We start from the raw sequence: 20261 nt of genomic DNA on the forward strand, positions 1-20261 counted from the left end.
GTAGAGGCATATACAGGATGGGGGATAGCCAGCAAGCTCCCTAACTATAAGCTGCATTAATGGTGTGCTACACTTTAGAGGGGAATGTTACAGCAGATAATGGAATGGCTTGATGGAGACTTGGACTCTAGCAGCAATACTCAGATAATATCCAGTCCCAGAAAACTTGCAGAACATTTCAAAGAAAGTTTGTTTTTCTCAGGAAGTTCCTTTAGCTTGCCCAGAATTTTAACTTGTAGGCAAAATTTGTAAGCATTCTTTATTTTTAAAGTGTGGTTTATATTCTGCTCTTGTCTGCAACAACTCCAGCACCATTGATGTATTTATCTTTTCCTTGTTAACACTTGCCATTCCTGGAACATCTCCTGCTCAGCAGCTGTTTGTAGGTGGTGGTTTTTTTTTTTTTTTCCTCTCCCATCATCTTGTACCTTTCCTTCCTGTTCAAGGCATCCATAAACCTCTTGTAGTGACATCATAGCTGTTTCCATAGCAACAGATTATGATACTAGAACAGAGGATAATATCAAACAGGAGGAGGAAGAGATAAATTATGGTGTTTGTGTGCGTGTGTCTGAGGGCTTGATTATATTCCTACGTCTCTTCCAAGGATGTTGTCTGCCTAGCTTCTTCTCTGTTTATCTTACATGCCTTTTAAAGGTTAGGAAAATGTGAAGGAAAAAAGATCTGGAGGTCAGAACAATACAGACGCATATTTTTGATGGTCTCTGTGTAAACCTAGTAGGCTGAGATTTATTTTTTTACCTCTGGTAGCTCTCCCGTGTCTCCTGAGAGTAGTCTGGAGAAAACTTAGATGCACAACAATCCCCTGGTATGGCTTCACTTTTACTTTAATTACCAATTATTCATAGCCACTAGCAGCTGGGATCCAGAGTCAAGGATCTCTGTGCTGCAGATTTTCCAAAAGATGGATGACTGTGGCATGGCATTGCCCCAGAGAACATACAACCTGTATTTGAGACCTGTATTTGGCACTCAAATCAGCCAGAGGTGGTATGGGGAGAAGAGGGACAAGTACCCAGAAAGATATTAGGGGGACCGTGATCCCTAGAGTGCTTCAGCCCGCCCAGAGAGTGATCTGAGCCTCATCCCAGGGTTAGCTTTTCACAGTGGTGTTTGTGGAAGAGCTGTGCCAGGAGTGGGTTGATGGTTTTTGACCAGCTGCATGGTTCTTCCATGGCTTTGGGCTGTCCCTCTGTCAGGAGCTGACAGGAGCAGGATTGCAGAAGAGCGAGTGCCCATATTGCTCCATATGTAGGGTGGCAGGAAGGCTGATTGCTAAAAGCAATAGGCTGAGAAGAATGTCCAGCTAAAATACATGGCATTTTCTTTTCTCCTAGGCAGCATTTAGTGTTGACAAATTCCACATAGCTTGGCAAGGATTTTCAGCAGGTCTCTGGTTTACCTCCAAATAGCGGTAATTTCCAGCCATCATTGCTGCTTTCCTATTTAGATGTTTGACTTCAAAAGCTGGAGAAAAATTTCCAAGAAAACCGTCTTTGATATCCTCATAGCTCTGTGTGTGTACAACCTTTAATCTTCCTCTTGTGGCAGAATTTCTGGGGAGTTAAATAGCCACTACTACTCTTTAAAATACCTGGCATAGAGTCATCTCTAACTTGAAAATCTCTGGTGACACACTTGAGCTCCTTAACACTGACAAACAGAATTGATCCCACGTTGAGGCACTGTGGTGCCCCAGGGAGGAGTGAAGGGATCTGAGTGCAGCGGTGCCAGGTGATGTGTCAGCTTCCCTTGGCAATCCAGTTGGCTTGGGCAGTGTGCAATGGTGCTCTCTCCATTATGGGAATTCACTGCACGATGAGCCCTGGGTCAGCAGCAGAGCAGTGCTGGGATTAGGTGATGCCCATCCTCCAGCTCCCAGTATGTCAGTGCACAGGAACTTTCTGGTAGCTGGGCAGGCTGCTTGGTGGTGATGCAGAGGGAAGTTTTTGGTCGAGCTTAGTGTTGCCAGGATGGAGAAAAGGTTGCAGACCACACGAATTGCCTGATTCACTCAAACTCTGCAAGGCTATTAGGAGCTGTACAGAAGGCATGTGAGCACACATGACATTGACAGGAATTAATAGTTAACTCACCTTAATGGAAGCTTATTGGGAGGCAGTAGAGACCACAGAGCACTGGTTGGGTGTGCTTCCCCTGCAAGCACCCACATGGCACGCTAGGTCCAGCTTCAGAACAGGCTGACAGCATTGTCCTGTGGGGAATACACTTCCACAATTGGGCCTCAGGGTGATGGAGGCTAGGGAAGCACCAACAAGGTCCTTGGTGGAGAGAAGAGAGATCACAACCTTTTCTCTGAAACCAAATTAAAACAAAAGGACAACTCTTGGTGACAGCCAGTTTGTAGATAGCTTGGAGAAACCCAAGACCTCATAAATCCTCCAAGTCTACAGAGAAACTGGAATCATATTTTTTCATGAGTACAATAAAGAAATTTCTTCATCTCTTCTAGCACAATCAGTGGCACCACCGGAAACCTGCCTTCCCACCTAGCTCCCGCTCTTCATTCTTTCAACAGCAGAATATGTGTGTATTTAGCAAGTGGAGATATAAAACAGGTTGCAATCCCTATTTTAAAATAGCTGCACCACCTGAAAAGGACATGTGAGACCCAGACACAAGCATATCCCATTGATGATGACAGTACTTCTCTTGCAGTGTCGTTTTCCTGTCGCTTATCTGAGGCTGTGAGCACCTGTGTAATGAAAGTGCACCTTGCAAAAGACTGTGCTGCCTGAAAGCACGTGCGAATCAGAAGGGACAGCAGGTGCTGTTATTGAGCAGCGTGTGTGAGAGCACAGGTGGAAGAATATCTGTGTGTATGTGGGACTCCTTCCATGTTTGTAGGCATGTGTAGGAGTGTACACGTGTTTGGTGTGGCTTCATCCCCTTTCTGTATGGAAGACAGCATGGGCCTGATTCTCCTTAGCACTGTTACACCATTTTTCTAACAAATTGTGTTTGTAGCAGGGCTCTTTTCCACTGCAGTGAATGAAGAAGGGAGATTTATTATAAATATAAGTTAGGCTTTGTGTGTGTTTTTGAGCTGTCGCAGCCTGTACAGAAGGAAATATAAACAAGGTGAATGCAGGGTGTTTATGTGGAGCAATGCTGTGACAGTGTATGTGTTGGCAGGAGTGCTGTCTGCAGTCTCTGCATAAGGGCTTGTGTTGCCAGTGTGAGTGTGGAAGACTGTAAATCACAGTGTGTTCAGGAGGGGACACTGCCATTCTGCCTTTAAAAGGCAGGAAGAGATGTTTTTTCCCAAGCAATGTGACTTTTCAGGCTGAACAAAAGGGTTACTAGAAATCCGAGCTTGAGAAAAATATCATTCATGACATTCTGACGGAGAGTGATCTGTAATCCACATCCACCAGCTCATCTCTATGCTGATCCAGAACATCTGCATGGCAGGCATCTTTCATGCATCTTCTCCCAGTGCCAGGATTTAGTGGCCCAACTGGACCAGTTCTCGGATATGTCGTCAGCTCTGCTAATGCGTCTCAAGTCTGCCTCTGTATCCTGAGATATTTGAGACTTTTGCCAGTGGTGTTATGTAACTGGGGTCTGTGTTCAAATACAGTATCCCCTGGGGATCTGTATCCCTTCATATGTGTTTACTGTATCACTTACAATGTGTCTAATGTAGGTGAGACTACCTCAATAAAGTAGCTGTATCTTTTCCAGTATCTCTGCCAGTGGGCACCTGAATCCCAGCTTTGTTCATGCTCCACCGTGAACTCAATCTACAGAGTGTGGAGTTCCCCTCTTCAGGACTAGGCTTGGCTTAAAAGTTATTTCATGTTCCTCTAAAATCACTTCTGTTTCCCAGAGGAGCACTTGAGTCATTACCAATCCTTGCATTTCCTCTCAGCCAGGAAGGGTTGAAGGAGTTTCAGGAAGAGGATGCTTTACGAGGAGATGTCTGCTTTCCCTTGCCATGCCTTGTTGCAAACAGACACTGAGACTTCTGCCAAAAAGCTGCTGTCTGTAGAAAATAAGAGTGTGAGGGAAAAAGTAGATGGGATGTGAGTGAATGGCAGGAGAGGGCAAGATTTCAGGTGGGGATGCCTGATGCTTTTGATACCATGTACAATAAAGCAGATGCTTGTGGCGGCATGCTGGTGAATTAGGAAGTGTGTTTCCTAGCCACAGTTGTTACATGGCATCACTGGAGCAAGTTGCAGGTCATAGATTTTCATTTGGGTTTTTTTGTGGTTGGTACTTCAGTCCTTCTTGCCTCCTTGTTACTGCAGGGCTTGTGATGGGGTTTTTATTCTCCTGATGTAGTTTGTGTCTTTCCTCCTGTTCCTGGCAGCTTCTTCCCTCATGCCACCCCCTCCCCAGCCCAGCCCTGTCATATTCAGCTGTCCTTGCTGGAAGGTGACCTGCCCACCTGAGGTATTCATGGCCAAGGATGTAGCGTGCTATGTACGTGCTGACTTCATGTGGGAACTGAATGCTGCATGTTAGGCATCCCAGCCAATGGGCTGGAAGGGTGGGCACTCTGTGGTCACCCTGGAGCTCGGGGTGAGCCATGGGGGACCAGCAGAGATGTGGAGGAAGAAGAGCACAGGCTTGATCACAGAGGTAAAACACTCCATGGTTACCATGATATGCTTGCTGAAAAGATGGATATTGGGAGTTATTTGGTTAGCTGAGGCAAGGGAAGCAGGAGCCTGTCCTGGTGATCTCAGCCCTCCTGTTTTACCCTCAGAGACACGGGAAAGGCTGTCGGGATCAGGTGCTCCCCATCCCCTGCTCAGGCTATCTGGGTGCATGGACTGCCTGCCAGGCTGCCTGCAGGGCATTCATCCCTTTTCAGTGGGAGATGGCAACCCAGCAGCACATAAGAGCTGTGAAATCCAACCTTGTGTTGGGACAGGCTGCACTTAAGCCCCATGTAAGCCGTAATTTGAAGGCTTAAAGGGAGCTGAAGTGTAACACTGAGTGCTCTGTCTGAGCTTCACCCTTCCTGATCCACAACAGCCTATCAGGAGGGGAACCGAGGGGCAGGACAACCTCTGCCTTCCCAGCTAGGCCAGGAACCTTCAGCTGAACTTCTTGGTTCCAGCAGAAGTGTTGGATTTGGTTGTGTTTTAAACTGTTAATGTGATAAATCACGGCTGGCAGTTCTGACTGCTGTGGCTTGCACTGTATGCCCAAAGAAGCTGTTGCAGTAACCAGCCTGTTCTGGCAGTCCAGCAGGTCTCCATCTGTCTAGGTATCCCTGTAGTTCTACCCCTGATAACTGCTTTTCATCATTCCAGCCTGGCCACTGTTTCTCTTTGCAGGCTGGTAGCCAGTAGCAGCACCCCTGTGCCAGGGTCCTAAAGGCCACATAGCCATTGTGGTGGGTCTCTGTCATGGGAGTCCCCCCACTTCCCTCTCATGCTTGTGTCCCCTTCTCCCCACACTTGCTGTCTGCAAAGGGAGCCCTTCTGTCTGGTGCCCCTTGGGGGGATTCATGGTTCTCCGTGCTGGTAGCGTGGGTGAGCTGCCCAGCAGAGGGGTTAGTTACAGCAGGCTGATGGGGCTCACTGTTGAATCCTTTTTGGTTTGCAGCTGTGGTGCTTGCTTATTTATTTGTGCCAAATATTGTTGCTTTCACTTAGGGTCACTTCAGCAAGGCATGTCTTCATTTAATACAGAGCCCGGTCACTGCTCAAAGCATAGCCGTGGTTTTAAGAAAGCCACAGAATGTGCAATGCGACATGTGGGCTTGGGAAGGGGATTTTGACAAGGGGCAAACATGTGTCTGGATAGTTTCTGAAGGTGGTGGCCCCCAGCATCGTGCTTGCTGCATTGCTGGGAAGCACAAATGTGCATCTGTGTGTCCATACAGACCTGTGTCTGCACGTGCCCCTGGGAGTGTCCTGTGACATCGTGCCCACCTTCCTCTTCCAGCTAGGGCTGTGGAACTTTGGCCAGTACATCAGAGAAAATATCACTGTTGTTTTTCAACCTTTACAAGAAAACAGATTGTTTTTAAGTCAAAGCTAAGACTGTAGCACTTGCTGGAGGCTGGAAGGTAACTGTAAATCCTGGGTCTCATTTGCACAAACACATTTGGTTCCAATCCTTAAGGGCATTTTCCCTTCCCCTGCTTATGCCTTTGTTTCAGAAACATGTAAATTTTGTTTGGATTTGTTTTTTCAAAACACCACAAAATGTGGGAAAGGGGCTTTTAAATGACGTTTGGCACAGATGGGATAAGGAGTATTCTGGATGCTCCACTGGGTAGGAATCCGTGGATGGTTGTCATTTAGGCTGTGTTAGTGGGAAACACTGAAGAGACTGGATACACCAGGAGAGTAGTAGTGATATTTGCAGTCCCTTACTTGTAAGCCTGCTGCTCAGATCAGACCTCTTAGCTTTCTTCTGGCCCAGGATATGAGACCCCACACAGTGGGTCTTGTTTCAGGTGTGAACCTTATATGCAGGGTCATTTGATGGATAAATGTCCTGTCCCGGGAAGGGGTACAGGCTCTGTCTCAAGGTTGCCACAGGAATGGAAGGTGATGCTGGCCAGTTAGGCTCCTTCTAGGGTAGGGACCTGCAAGATGCCCTGGCTGCTGTGACTGTCCCTTTTGTGTCAAGGTCCACAGAGCGAAGAAAAGGGGCTTGATTTCTGCCCTGAAGAAGTTGGAGGTACAGATCTACCCAAGAGCTCAGGAGGAGGCAGCGTGGCAGTGATTGCTGGGTTCGCTGGGGGTCACCAATGATGGCACATTTAGACTGCTGAAGGCCTTACCCCCTAGCAAATGTTTTGTTCACATTTACTGGATGCTTGCCAGATCTCAAAATTGTTTAAAAGAGCAACAAACCAGCTAAGACAGCCAGCAAGGTGAGGATGAGGCTGGGCTACCCTGCTGTGGCTCCCTCTGGGGAGGCAGGAGAACCCTGCTGGCAAGGGTGTGTGATGGGAGCGCTGCACCAACACAGTACATAACTCACGTGTGCACTTCATGCTCTGTTTCCAGAACTGCCAGGTTGGTGTCTTTCACCTACACTGGCTCCCTAGGAGGAAAGAACCAAAGGAGAGTTGGTGGCTTGTCTGCACAGAGACTGGCTGCTGTAGGAACCACCCCAGCTTGCCCTGACTGTTGGCAGACAAGAAGGAGAGGTTTGTGTCCTCTCCCACCTTTTAGCCAGAAGGAATGCATGTGCTTGGGGGCTTCTGCATGCTCTCTTGCCATGCTGATGGGTTTCATGACACGACTTTTAGCACCTGAGGATAGGTGTGAAAAGGGAGGAGGTGGAGAAGTAGGAGGTGGAGGTGGTGTGAGTTAATACAAGACCCAGTGGGAAGCAGCAGCAGGCAGTATTATTTCTGTGGTTTGAGCCAAAACTTTCTCTCTCTCTCTCACACTCATTAAATTACAACTAATGCAAGTAGCATTGTGAAGGAGGAATTTGGGAGCTGTCGTTCATCATCCAGCCGTTTGTAACGAATGTGCTTCTCAGTGCCATAGCCCATAGCCTTGCTGAGAAGTAATTCACTTGGTATTTGCAGGCATGACATGCATGCCATAAGAATTCCACTGTTAGCATTATGCCAGCATTAGTGAGAGGATATGAAAATAAATGATGAGCTATTGTTTTTCATTATTAAGTCCAGGCTTTTCGCTCATCTTGCTTTTTTCCTCCCTCCATCTGTGAAAGGAGGGGCCTCTGTTCTTTTCGCTTTTCAGAGCAGGCAGGTTATGCTCTCACTCATCCCAGATTCCCCATCTTCCTTCCAGACCAGCACCCTTCTGCTTCTCCCTCCACCTGTCTCCTCTTGGGTTTGTAGATCAGCTGCAGCAGTCCTGTAAATTGTTGTAGAGTATTACTGCAGAATCTTATGACATCAGAGGGGATCTCAGTATTTTGTTATGGGTCTACAGAACTGTTTTGCCCTGACCAGCCCTCAAGGGGACGAAGCCCTGCTCTTCCTGGTTGCACTGGCAAGTTCAGACTTTGGTAGCTGGTCAGCAGTTTGGTATTTTCAGGTCATACATAAGCTTTAAGTGGCTCTTCTATTATTAAAAAAGAGAGAGAACTCTTGAGGCTGCTGTCAATCTGAATGTGCAGGAGCAGAGCTGAGCAGCCTCTGTCAGGGCCTGCTGGCAATGGGCAGCACTTAAAAGAAGTCCACAAGGCAGAAGGAGAGGGATCTGTGACCCACAGTAGTGAGAGGTATGTCTGTCCATTCCAGTGGGCTTTCCTGTGTTTTCTCCAGAGCTCTGTAAGTGAAAAGGACTAAAAATTACAGAGGAATAAGACAGATAAGTGTTATTTATCACAGTTTTCTAGTGGGGGTGACCAAAAAAGAAAGCGTAGCAGTTTCAGAGATGACCCCTGTTTCTGGAGTCATCATTTCATGGGGCTTGTTTAAGCTGTCACACAAACACCCATCTGCACAAAATAAAAGACTTCTTTGGAAAACTGGGCTTAAATATCCCCATGAAATCCTTGAACTGATTCAGTACCAGCACTATACAGGATTCCTGTGCTTGTTCTTAATCAACTAACCCAGGCAGTCTTTCATGTCAGTGAGTTGCTGCTCACTCCAGTGGCCCCAGCCCACACTGGCTGTTCAGCAGAAGGCCTGGATGAGCTGAAAGCAGATGGCAGGGTAAGAGCTTGTGCTGATCCTACTGCTATTAAATCTACCACTCCTCTGCACAGCAAGCTGCTCCCTTTGAACATCAGCAGAACCGATTTTAAAAGCTGTGTGGCCCAGCCTTGTGTGACAGAATAGCTCATTTTGTCAGGGAAAAAGATACCTTGGTAAACTTTTGAGTAGAAGCTGTCAGGAGTAACCTCAAGATGCTGGAAGAAGCAGCCATAGACTTTTAGGCAGAGCAGCAATCAGCTGCAGGTGTCATGTTCCCACCTGAGAGGGGACATGTGAAAGCCAATGCTTTTTTCCGCCATCCTCTTTCTTCATGCACTCCCAGGAGCAGTGTAAACACCGTTGTGTTCTGTGACATTGCTTTGCACGTAAGTCATGGTTATGAAATCTAAAGCTGCTGGGTCGCTGTACTTGTCCCACCCCATGCTGTGCTGCCAGCACACCCTGGCACACAGCAACCTGCACTTTGTTGTGGTTATCCAAGTGTAGCCATGACCTGTGGGTCTCCCAAAATCTTAGTGGCTCCCTGCCCCACCACCTGCACTCACTGATATACATGCAAGCACACATGCAGTGCACAGTCTTTAGCACCCATAGCATGTGTGGTTCTTGACGGGTCACTTCAGGGCAGTTGCAGAGTCCCATGTCTTGGAAACAGGGAGGCTGTGTTCCTCTGCCTGAGCTCCTCCACACGGCCCTCTCACAGCCCTTTGCAGCGATTAAGTCCTTTCCATGGGGAAGCGATACCTGCATTTGATTCTTCTTGAATTTTGCAGTATGCATAAGTGGGGTGGTGGTGACACTGGGCTTGAAGCCATCAACTCATATTTACTTGTGATCTAAGACAGTGATTTCTGTTCAGACCTCAAAGGACAAGCTGCTGTGTGATTTAAGTCATGCTACCAGCAGGAGCATATGACCTCATGGTATGAAAAAGCAGGAGGAGATTAGCAAAGAAGTTTCTAAGGTACACAAATGTCCATGGGAAAAAAAAGAAATACATTAACAGGAGAATCAGTCTGTGTAAGAGAAGGCTGGGGAAATGACTAATATGTGCAGTTTGATTCAGATGTTCCTTCTTTGATTCAGATGTTCCCTCTTTGATTCAGGCCCCCTCCTTTGCTTTCTCTACCCCCTACCTCGCCTTGGATTTTTCTGCCTTTTAGAAGACAGCAAGCGAGGGAGAGTAGAACTCAGTGAGGAAGGAGTTAAGGGAATGCTCACTGGGGATTATAAAACAGCCAGGCACTTGGAAACAGTTAAGGAGAGAGAAACAGATCTGCCAGGAGGGAGTGTGGCACTGGAGCTGGTGGTTTATTTTCATGCCTCCCTACACAGCAATGCAGAAGGCTCTCCTACAATGGGGATGGAGGTAAGGGTGGCAGGAACGGGGTGGGTGCCAGGGTGAGGGTGTCAAGGTTAAATGGGAAATAAACTTCTCCAGCACCAAGTTCACCAGCCTTCCCACTGATCCCTATTGACGGGCTCTGCTCTGGATGTGGGTTGTTCCTGTGTGGGTGGCAGCAGGTAGCACCTACCATCGCCTGAGGGCATGGCCTTGCCCTGGGGGAAAGAGCTCCTCTTTGCATGTTGGACATAAGGAAGAGTGGTCTGTGTACTCTTGGCATCACCCTGGAAAGGTGGACACTACAAACTTGCAGTGTGCTCGAGCACAGCACCGAGAGCACAGTGTGGGCAGGTCTGTGGGTACACCTCCCTGAGCATGACCTGCATGCGAGGTCTTCTGTGAGCGTGGCTGTGAGTGGGCAGCTTGTGCAAGCCCACCTGGCCAGGAGGAGCTTTCTGTCATGCTCTGATGAAGTGGCTTTGAGTCACAAAGAGCTGTGTTTTCACTCACCCTGTATTCGTGCTCAGAAGCCCAGCTGAGGCCTTCTGCACATCATGTCAGGCACCAGGCACCGTAATGGGGGCAGAGACTCTTGGTCCTGGGATGGAAAGGTTCATGCAAAGGCAGTGTCACCTGACAGACCAGGTGGCTGGCAGGGCTGTGAAGAGAAGCCAGGTAGCTTCAGGCTTCCTCCATTGTGTTCTCCACGTGCCTGTGCGTGGGGCAGGAGATAACTTCTTCCTAATTTGAGAGACACTCCTACTGTGATGGTGAGTTATGAGGTGACCTGAAGGCAGGCCCTGCCATCACCTCCTGGCTCCTCAGCTCTGTGCATGAAAAATGGTGGCATTTACAGCCTCCTGGCAGCAGGAGCTTACAGAGAATGGCCTGTCACCCTTACAGTGACCACAGGGAGAACTGCGCATGTGCAACTCTGAGATCCATTTTTCTTGAGGAATTAAAAAACAAGATGCAACTATTAGAACCAAAGTGTGTGGAGGGAGGGTTAGTCAGTCTGCAAGTGTCAGGGGCTTGTGAGGAAATAGCAGGAGTTTGCTGACTAATGCCGATGATGCACAAGGAGTAAATGAGAAATACGCAGGGGAAACCCTGTGTTTCTGAATTTGGAAGAGAAAAAAAAATTGAGGAGAAAAAAAAAAGAAGGAAGGAAGATGCAAAGAGTTACTAATCAGCCCCCAAAGTCTCTGACCTATATCTCCCTTCTTTCCCTGGAGCCATTCTTGAAATGAAAAATTAATAGATAACAACCAGGTTTTACCTCCAGCGTACCCTTTTGGGCTGCCACGTACTATGGGCTGGGACGAGTGGATAGGACTTTGGAGTCCCTCAGCACGATGCAGAAAGCAGAGTAGTCTCAGTCCAGGATGTTGCAAGGATGTCCAGAGAGACTAAAAGCAAGAAGGTAATCTTCTCCTCTCTTGGAAGGATGGTCTCTGGCTTCCGGTGGTTGGGAAAAGGATGCTGAGCTGATACATTAGGTTAAAGCAGACCAAGGAAGAAGGGTAGTCCTTGAAGTTACTGTATCTTTAGCAGGGGAAATGGAGGTGAGAAGGGAAGAAAAAGTATATCAGGTCATTAGTCCTCTGAGGGTGAAGTTCATTCTGTCTACAGAATATTCCTCTCTCTCTTCCCATTTTTAGTTATTTTAATGAGGAAAGAGAATCCTTATTTAAGAAGCTAAAACCTAGGTTTGTGGGTCAGGAGGTTTCATTTCCCAGTTCTGATGCTGCCTTGCTCTTTAAGCTTGAGGAAGTCACTTTACTTTCTTCTGTCACCATTTTTATCTCTATAGGATGTGGAAATATTTGCAAAATATTTTCAAACCTATTGAATATAAGAAGGGCTAAATTTTCGGAGGTAAGGAGGACCTGGGCATTGAGTGTTGTGTGCTGTGTGTTGTGCAGGAGAAGGAGGGTTGATGCTGTGGGGTTTTTGCCTGCACTGGAATAGGCTCTGTGCCCACAAAACACGCCCACAGCTTTGGGCACTGCTGGATTCGCCCTCCCACGTGACATGGGAGAGATGGAACCATCTAGGTGTGGAGTTCCGTGAGGTGTTATCACCCACCGTGGCAGCAGGGCTAGGCTAGCTTTGAGGAGATCTGAACATATGTGAAAATCTGGGCCTTTACCATCTCCTTATGTGGATGACATGAACTTAGGTGCCCAAGGTTACTGGCTCTATTTTATGTATAGGTCTGGATGCATCTTGTTGTCTTTGTTGTGGTCCTGTAGAGCCTATCTCCTTAGATCTTTGCAAGATACCTCACTTACTGCTGTCTTCTGTGATAAGTATCCTCCATAACCCTAAAGAGCCAAAAGCTGAGCCATCCACGCTGTCTCTGCATGGACTGTTGCCTTTTCAATATTAGGATGCCTTACACAGCTTGAGAAACTAGGTTATATAGCAGCTTTAATGGGGCTTTTTCCAGACACTGATTGACCTGATTCCTCGGACCAGCTGTTTTATTTATTAAGCAAAATAGGAGAAGAATGCATCTCCTACATAAATTTGTTTAACTATGGAGTAGGTTTAAACTATTTTTTTTTCATAAATTGATATGGAGCTCTTACTTTATATTGATTTTATAGATATTAATTTATGCTCTAGGAATAAGGAAGATTTGCCTCTCCATCTAATCCTATTTCTAGAGAGAGATTTACTTAATGTGCAGTGTAATTTGTCTAATGTGCAACTTTGTACGTAGAGTGTACCCAGATTCAGCAGAAACAGTGGGTATAATAAAAGAGAGCACTGTAGTGCAGTGCTGTAAATCCCTGTGTAATTAAAAATACTAAATTAGTCAAAGTTAGTGCAGTCAGGAGACATGACTAGCTCAGAAGCAGGGATATACGGTGAGAGTTTTCAGTGCAGGACAGAGAAATTGGGTCTGTGTTCCTCTCTATGTGGATATGGTTCGTGTCTGGGGAAGGAACTGTTCATAACACCATTTGCCAGGAATACAGCCTGGGTGGCAAAGAGGAATTGTCAGGAGTTACCTTAGGGTTGTCCTTGCATGTTCCCGAGGTGATGGAGGAACCAGTTCTGCCAGCTCCCATATCGTCTCACATTGTTGTCCAGTGTCGTGTGTGTCTGTGTGTCTGTGCGTGTCTGTGTGTCCCGAGTCCTGTGTACAGTTGCAAGGCTGGATTTTATGCTCCTACAGAAGTGTCTCTAAAATTACTTCATTGCTCTGAGGAAGGCTGGCGCCAGCAGTTGGTTGAATTATTCCCACCCCCCCACCGTCTGTCTTTTTGTCTATCTGTCTTTCTTTCCTGGTGTTAGCACAGATAAAATCACTGCCCAAAATTTTCAGATGGGCTTTTTTTTCCTTGTTGGAAATTCTTGTTAGAATTTGTGAATCTCTCTGCAGATAATCAGGGGAAGGATCAGTTTATACCCATGTAAGATTTACTACCTCTGAGTACTGTCCATCTGCCTGTCCTATATCCAGCTTGTGACCAGTGCTGCCTGCGGTGCCTGACACTTGCTTTTTCTTTTTTCGAGAGAACAGGAGGAAAGGTGGGGCTTACGGTCTAAGGAGAAGTCCCTCCTTGAAATTGAGTAACAAGACTTTGTTGTGCGTTAAAGTTAAAAATAAATTGATCTTGTTCATCTGAACAAAACCAGGATATAAAATAAAGTTCTAGTTAAAGTCTGTGTTTCAGTTTGACTTGATTCTGTTAGTGTAACATCTGTTTCTTCAATAAATGAGAAGAGAAAGAAAAAGTGTATGTTATGGCAATGACCTGCCATTGAGGCCATCCAACAGCTTCCCTATCTTAAGATTTTTAGTTGTTCAGAACTTTACTAAACTTAAACTGTCTGGGCAGAAATTTTCCATCCTAGCTACCTGCCTCAAAATGTATATTTAGAAAACAGCTCTTTTATACTTCTCTTGAATTTTTTGATGCATATTAAATATAACAAATGTACAAAGAAATGAGAAAGCAAGCCTCCACATTAACAACCCAGTAAAATTTGAATGGTATAAATGTCAGGGCTACCATTTCTGCTATCTCCGAGAGCATCAGCCCCAAAAAAATGGTTGTTACCACAACCTCAACTGGCAAAATTTATCTCTGAAGGGTTTGTACCTAAGAGTTTCAATTGAGCATTTAAAACTAGCAGAAGTTTTTCGCATTATCTCCCCATGCTTTGCTTCTCTGCCCATGACATATGGATAATACAGTGCCTTACTTTATAAGGACAGTGTGAAAATGCATTCCTTTATGTCTGTGAAACGTTCAGTTACTCTAATGGTGTGTTCTGTAGGAAAGGCCCTGAGTAAATTACTAATTCCATCTGCAGAGCAGAGTGTGGCAGGTACACAGTAAACAAGGCTTGGGGCCACACCTCCAACAGCGCCAAGAAGATGAAATAGTAACTGAGTGCTCACTAGGGGAGCACCCCGGATCCTGCTGCACTGGGTGAGGCCAAGGTCCTGCGGAAAAATGGCCTGTGATTATGTGATTAACAGCTCTGCCACGGTGCACAGGCAAGAAGGAGGGTTGAAGGTTGCACAGGCAGCCATAAAGCTGAGTTTTCCTAAGCCTTGCGTTTTTTATTTGCAGCTTTAAATAGTCTTGTTTTCACCCGTTTTCTGTGTAGTTGTTTGGTCATGCAGAGTGGGAATGAGGAACAATAAACAGCTGTTGCTCCTGGGAGAAGAGACAGGAAAGCGTTTGGTGCCATTTGCCATCAGAGAGGAAAATTGGTGAAGCCTTCTATCCAGATATTCCGTGTAGGAGCAAGTGTGACCCCCGAGACAGAAGTTCAGGGTTAGAGGAAAAACGCAAATGAACTGAGATATCTTTTTGCCTTTATGACAACTGTCTGGCTTATGCTGTTTTTCTCTAATAATGCTCTGTACCATTAAAAAGCAATGCCACAAACCAACAGACTTGCAATTTATTTTAAGGAAGAACAAGAACATGCTATTGCTTTTTCTTTGGGTCTTGTGGGAAGGCGTTTCCTGATTTTACCCTGGGTACTCCTAGCTCTGGTTGCTCCCTCTCCCAGATCCTGCCCCGTGGAAGTCCCAAATGGTACACACATGAGACCATAATCTTTCAGCTTGGGAAAATGATCCAGCCCTGACTCACAGGCAGAATCAACCCCAAATCTCTCTGCCTTTGTTCACTTCATTACATTTTGCTTTCCTTCCATGTGTGTTCTCCCTTCAGGTAGAAGGAAGCAGTGCTGCCCACAGTCTGTTCAGAGCAGGAGAGGAGAAGGCTCTGGTTGAAGGTTTGCAGTTGAGATAGTGAAAATGGCACCAGTGAGCAATCTCTGGGGTGTCTGCGGTGCACACCTCAGTAGAAGTTTGCCCATACAGTAATATCAGCTGTTTCTCCTGCACTAACTTAGGATGGGAGTAAGCCTGTGAAGGAGTTGGGCATGGAGAGCAAAGATTGCCATCAGCTGAGAGCTATGAGATACAAGAAAGTTGTATAGATACTGTGACTTTAAAGGGTTACATACTCACTGAGCTGTTTTCAAGCTGAGGAAAGTTGCTCATTCTCTGCCTACATTATGAGTCAAACTAGGATGCACATTTTCTTGAAATCCCTAAACCCTAAAGCCCATGCACAAGAGCCTCTTCTTGATGTGGTTTTCATAATTGATGTTTGGCTATTTCACAGTTGCTTTTCCCTGTGGAATTTATCTTTAAAATGTCCTATATTTCTTTTTAATTTTGACTGTGCATGGCGAGTTTATATTTCAGAAAAAATATTCAAGCATAATTTTTTTGTAAAGCTAGGATATCATTACAGTACTTTGGGAAGGGAATTGCTTATTATTTGTGATGTCCCCTGAGGAGGTGATAATTGAAGTTCTACCAGTATTTCCCCTTCTTCTGTATGTGAATTTTCAGAAAGGTTTGTCAAGACAGACATCAGTTTGCCAGCACTGGCTGGTTATTACAGTTATTCAAGCACTAGGGAATTGTGTTTTAGCAAGCAGTGATAGTCCCTTCCTTCCTTCCTTCCTTCCTTCCTTCCTTCCTTCCTTCCTTCCTTCCTTCCTTCCTTCCTTCCTTCCTTCCTTCCTTCCTTCCTTCCTTCCTTCCTTCCTTCCTTCCTTCCTTCCTTCCTTCCTTCCTTCCTTCCTTCCTTCCTTCCTTCCTTCCTTCCTTCCTTCCTTCCTTCCTTCCTTCCTTCCTTCCTTCCTTCCTTCCTTCCTTCCTTCCTTCCTTCCTTCCTTCCTTCCTTCCTTCCTTCCTTCCTTCCTTCCTTCCTTCCTTCCTTCCTTCCTTCCTTCCTTCCTTCCTTCCTTCCTTCCTTCCTTCCTTCCTTCCTTCCTTCCTTCTTTCCTGCCCCAAAGCAAGCTGAGAAAATCCAGCTGAGAGAGTCAATCTCAGGTTTCCTAAGTGAAAAGAGTATTGTAATACATAGAGCCTTACCCACTCTAACATAGCTGTGACACTGTGTGCCTCCCCTGCTCTCTTTTCACCTACACCCCAAAAACCTGTCTGCAGTGCCAGAGTGACCCTGGAACTGGAGAATAGTTTGGTCCTCCACACCAAGGAATGCTACATGGTCGTTTTGTTTTCCAACAGTTTCTAAGGAGAGCCTTTCCTGTCATTGGTTTGGTTCAGCAGGGAGTTTCCCTGGTAATGGCACTTGCACTGATGCATCAGTACCGTCATGCCTGTGGATGTCCTGAGGAGGAAGGAGAGAAAGGAGTTTGGTAGAACATTTCCATGACTTGTTTTCATCTCTGACCTCATAAAAACCTCTTTGCCCTTTTGCCAGCCAGCCAGCCTTGCTCAGAGTTAGACAGAGCACATAAGGCAGGGTAGATGGGATCACTTTTCTTTCCAAAAAAGAGTACAAGGCAACATGAGCACTTGTTTTATTTTATTCCTGCTCCTGAGTGTAATTACAACCTCTGGATTTCAGTGTAGAGGTGAAAGAGGATGTGGTTGAATGGAGGTTTTTTAAAAATTGCATTAATATGTAATCTATATGAAAAACAGCCACCCTCACACAGGAATGCAGGCAGTATTTGCAAGTTGCATATGGATTAATGAAACATTTGGAAACAGTTGTGCGTTATTTCCTGAGTCTTATTTCTTTGCACAGCAATGCTGATTGCTTATTCTGGGACAATGACCAGACAAGAAGGTTTAAAAATCAAAGTAAAAAATAAAAGAATAGAAAATGTGCATTTCAAAACCTAAAAGGGTCTTCAGTACTTAGTTGGAACTTTGAGATATTTGCCTAGAAAGAACTCTATTTTTCATGTATTTATACTTCTTTGAGAAAACTGTAATTGTCAGATGTTTATATATACTTCCTTCTTTTTTTCTCTCTCTTTTCCATGAAGGCTGTTTACACCAAAACAATATCATTGTTTTCAGAGTTCATCTGCTCCCGCTGCTCCTTTTCCAGCTGAAGTCACAATACTCGGTCTGTGACATCACTGTTGGCTGCCATGACAACAGGGAGTTTTCACTCCAGGTGGAGAATGTGCAGCAGCAGCAGCCACTCTGTCGAGAGCAGAGTGCTATGCCTACTGCTGGTCATGGAGATGGAAGGAAAGGAAAAATCTGCAAGAAAACCAAATGCAGATTTTCTGACTGTGCTGCTTGTGGGGTGGGCACAGGTACTGGAGACTTTATCTTCCACAGGATTTCTTTTGAAATCAGTTAACAGCAGTTAACTACAGGTTATACACTTGTAGAGAAGAACTTGCTTTTTTAGAAGGGAGAGTTCAGGAGAGGGATTTAATTTAGATTAATGCATCACTTGGATACCTGAATTGTACCCACAAGTTTTATGGAGGTTTTTTTGCTTTTTTCCTACACAAATTGCCTTTCAAGACCCAAGGGCAGATGATTAATGCACTGTTCCTACTAACGTTTACACATGTAGTGGGATTTCAGTGCGTGAGTTGTCCTGATGAAGTCAGTTCAGACAATTCATGTGCTTAAACTCAGACACAGGCACATGTGGCAGTAGTGTGAGGGTCTAGCCAGCAGTCCTAGGAGAGCAGTTAAATAAAGATTTTACAGAATATTTTGTGATGCAGACACTGTCTTGGAAGACACTTGTCACCTGGAAAAGCTGAAGTCTCTAGACTGAATTGGCCAGGAAAAGCAAACAGACTGGCCATAAACCTTTCCCCTGTGCTTCTGTCTGCCTAATTCATCTCATGGCTCTTATAGCCTTGCAGTTGGTTGGAAGGTGAGGGATGTCTGCAAGTGTTTGGAGGACTGTGGCTTAAGAGGTGACCTAGCAAGCTCATTAAATAGCAAGGATGAAAACAGAAGGAGAAATGGTCACTATACCTATTGTATTGACTGTACTGCAATGATACAAGTGAAAAATACATGTATATCCAAAGTGTAGTCACAGCTTCGTGGTATGAAATGATATGTCCTGATGGCCCACAAGCAAGGACAGAGTAGTCATCCACTCCCAAGGCTGCCCTGAAGGGTAGAGGCAGCATGCAAGTCCCTCAGATGCACTTGTAGCATTATTTTCATGCTTCAGTCTCAGGCCTTGGCTGTACCAAGGACTACAGGAAAATCTTAAGCAGGAAAAAATTCTCTTGTTTCTCCTGCATAACTTCCCAGCCAGTGTGAGAGAAGCAGCACCTCCAGCTGACTAAGTGCACTTGGAGATGTGTTTTCCGAAAGACCCTGAGCAATCTCTGCAGCCACAGAGACTTGGTGACCAATGAGCCTTTGCCACAGGTGTTTTCTGTCACTTCCAGCATCCTGGGAAACCCAGGCATTTGCTTGGTCAGGGTCCAGTTTCTGAGTGAGTAGAGACTGTGCTGGTCTTGCTTTCCAATGGCTCTCTACTACAGCTCTGCTGAAGCATTTCTGAGTTGTCACAAGTCAGGAGACAGTATATTTTTCCAGGAAGCCTTGTAGTATAACTGCACTGACAGCCTCAAGAGAGTGCCTTTTACCTACATCTGTGTTTTGAGATGTCTTAGGATTGTTTGTTTGTTTGTTTGTTTGTTTGTTTTAGCAGGGCTGCTAAACCACGCTGGGTTGCTGTTGTGGCAGTCCATATGATTCATGTCTTGTGCAGTCTGACAGGTTTACTGTAGCTCGAGTGTGCTGAGCTGCACGCTGCGGTTGCTGCTCTGCCCGTGCTTGGTGCCAGGCCAGCCCGTGGGGCCAGGGCAGAGTTGTTGGCAAGTGCCAGGACCCAGAGGGTGATGTGCGTGGGAGGGCCACTCAAGCGAGCTGCTTGCCTTAGCTTTGGGAAGTGGAGAGGACATGAGAGCACTTGCTTGGGCTTTGTTTTTTAAAACTCCTCCAGGACTAGCATGCTCTTTGGAGCAGGCACAGCAGAAAGCAGGAGGGTCAGTTTTGGGATCTAGTGGTGCAGTCAGGATCCAGTTTCACATTTATTTTCTGTCTCTGCAGAGCATGGAATAAGTTAACATTTCAGCAGCTTGGAGTCTCTACTACTGAGCCTTTAAAAGACTAAATAATACCAAGTTCTTAGGAACTCTGGGATCAAAACCCCATGGATTTTAGGTATTTTAATAGTTTTTATATTTTTTACTTGAGTTTCACTTAAACCTGTTTTTTACACCAGTTTATACCAGTTATACCTGCTTCTGTCTGACACCTGTCTTCCTTAAGGCTTAAGCATTACTCTGTCTTGTGGAGTTCATCATCCACTGATGCCCATCTGAACCAGTTTTTATTTTTTTGGCAAAGGAAATGGGAGTGAAGCTGCAGAGGGCTGGGAGAAGAGGCACAGCGAGGTGAATACCTCATGGCCTTGCTGAAACTCAGGGATGAGCTGGTGGGAAGAATCAGGACAAAGCAGGAGTGACATCATTAGTTGGGAAATTTTGAGCAATTTCATGAAAACCTGTTCAGTGCCATTTCACATGTAGTCCCTGAGCACCATTTCCTGGTGCTTGGCCAGGTGAAAGGAGTGTCACTGGGAGCCTCCAGCCAGTGGATTTTCTGGGTGAGCCACAGAGAGACCTGTACTATTGATGTGCCACATGTGCTGTTCCTGTAACCCCCCGGTGCTTCAGGGTCCTCCATGCTTGGCTGAGCTGTGGCTTGTGGCATGAGCTCTGCAAGGTGACAGCAAGCTGTGCAGGAACAGAGTTCCCTGAGCAGTTCTGCAGTGCAACTTAGCCAGTGCAAACTGGGGTTGTTTTTCCGTGACAGCACAAAGAGAACAACTGTCCTGAGTTTGCTTGTTAAACTTTTGTAATCACCATAAAATACCTGCTTGGTAC

General features: G+C 45.9%; 1 protein-coding gene across 4 annotated transcripts in view; it reads left to right on the top strand.

Annotated features, from left to right (window-relative positions):
- The window catches only part of HIPK2 (homeodomain interacting protein kinase 2), a 126962-nt gene that overhangs the window by 10044 nt on the left and 96657 nt on the right, over positions 1 to 20261 (top strand). The window contains exon 1 of one of the 4 annotated variants that reach the window (XM_088165420.1): positions 9930 to 10034. The exons of 2 other annotated variants lie outside the window; for them this stretch is intronic. The gene's annotated coding sequence lies outside the window, so the exon portion shown is untranslated. Of the gene's footprint in view, positions 1 to 9929; positions 10035 to 20261 lie in introns of those variants that run through there. One more of the 4 variants, XM_088165419.1, reaches the window with a different exon arrangement.

Source organism: Sturnus vulgaris, chromosome 5 (genome assembly GCF_052056855.1).
Source record: "Sturnus vulgaris isolate bStuVul1 chromosome 5, bStuVul1.hap1, whole genome shotgun sequence".
Taxonomy (NCBI): domain Eukaryota; kingdom Metazoa; phylum Chordata; class Aves; order Passeriformes; family Sturnidae; genus Sturnus; species Sturnus vulgaris.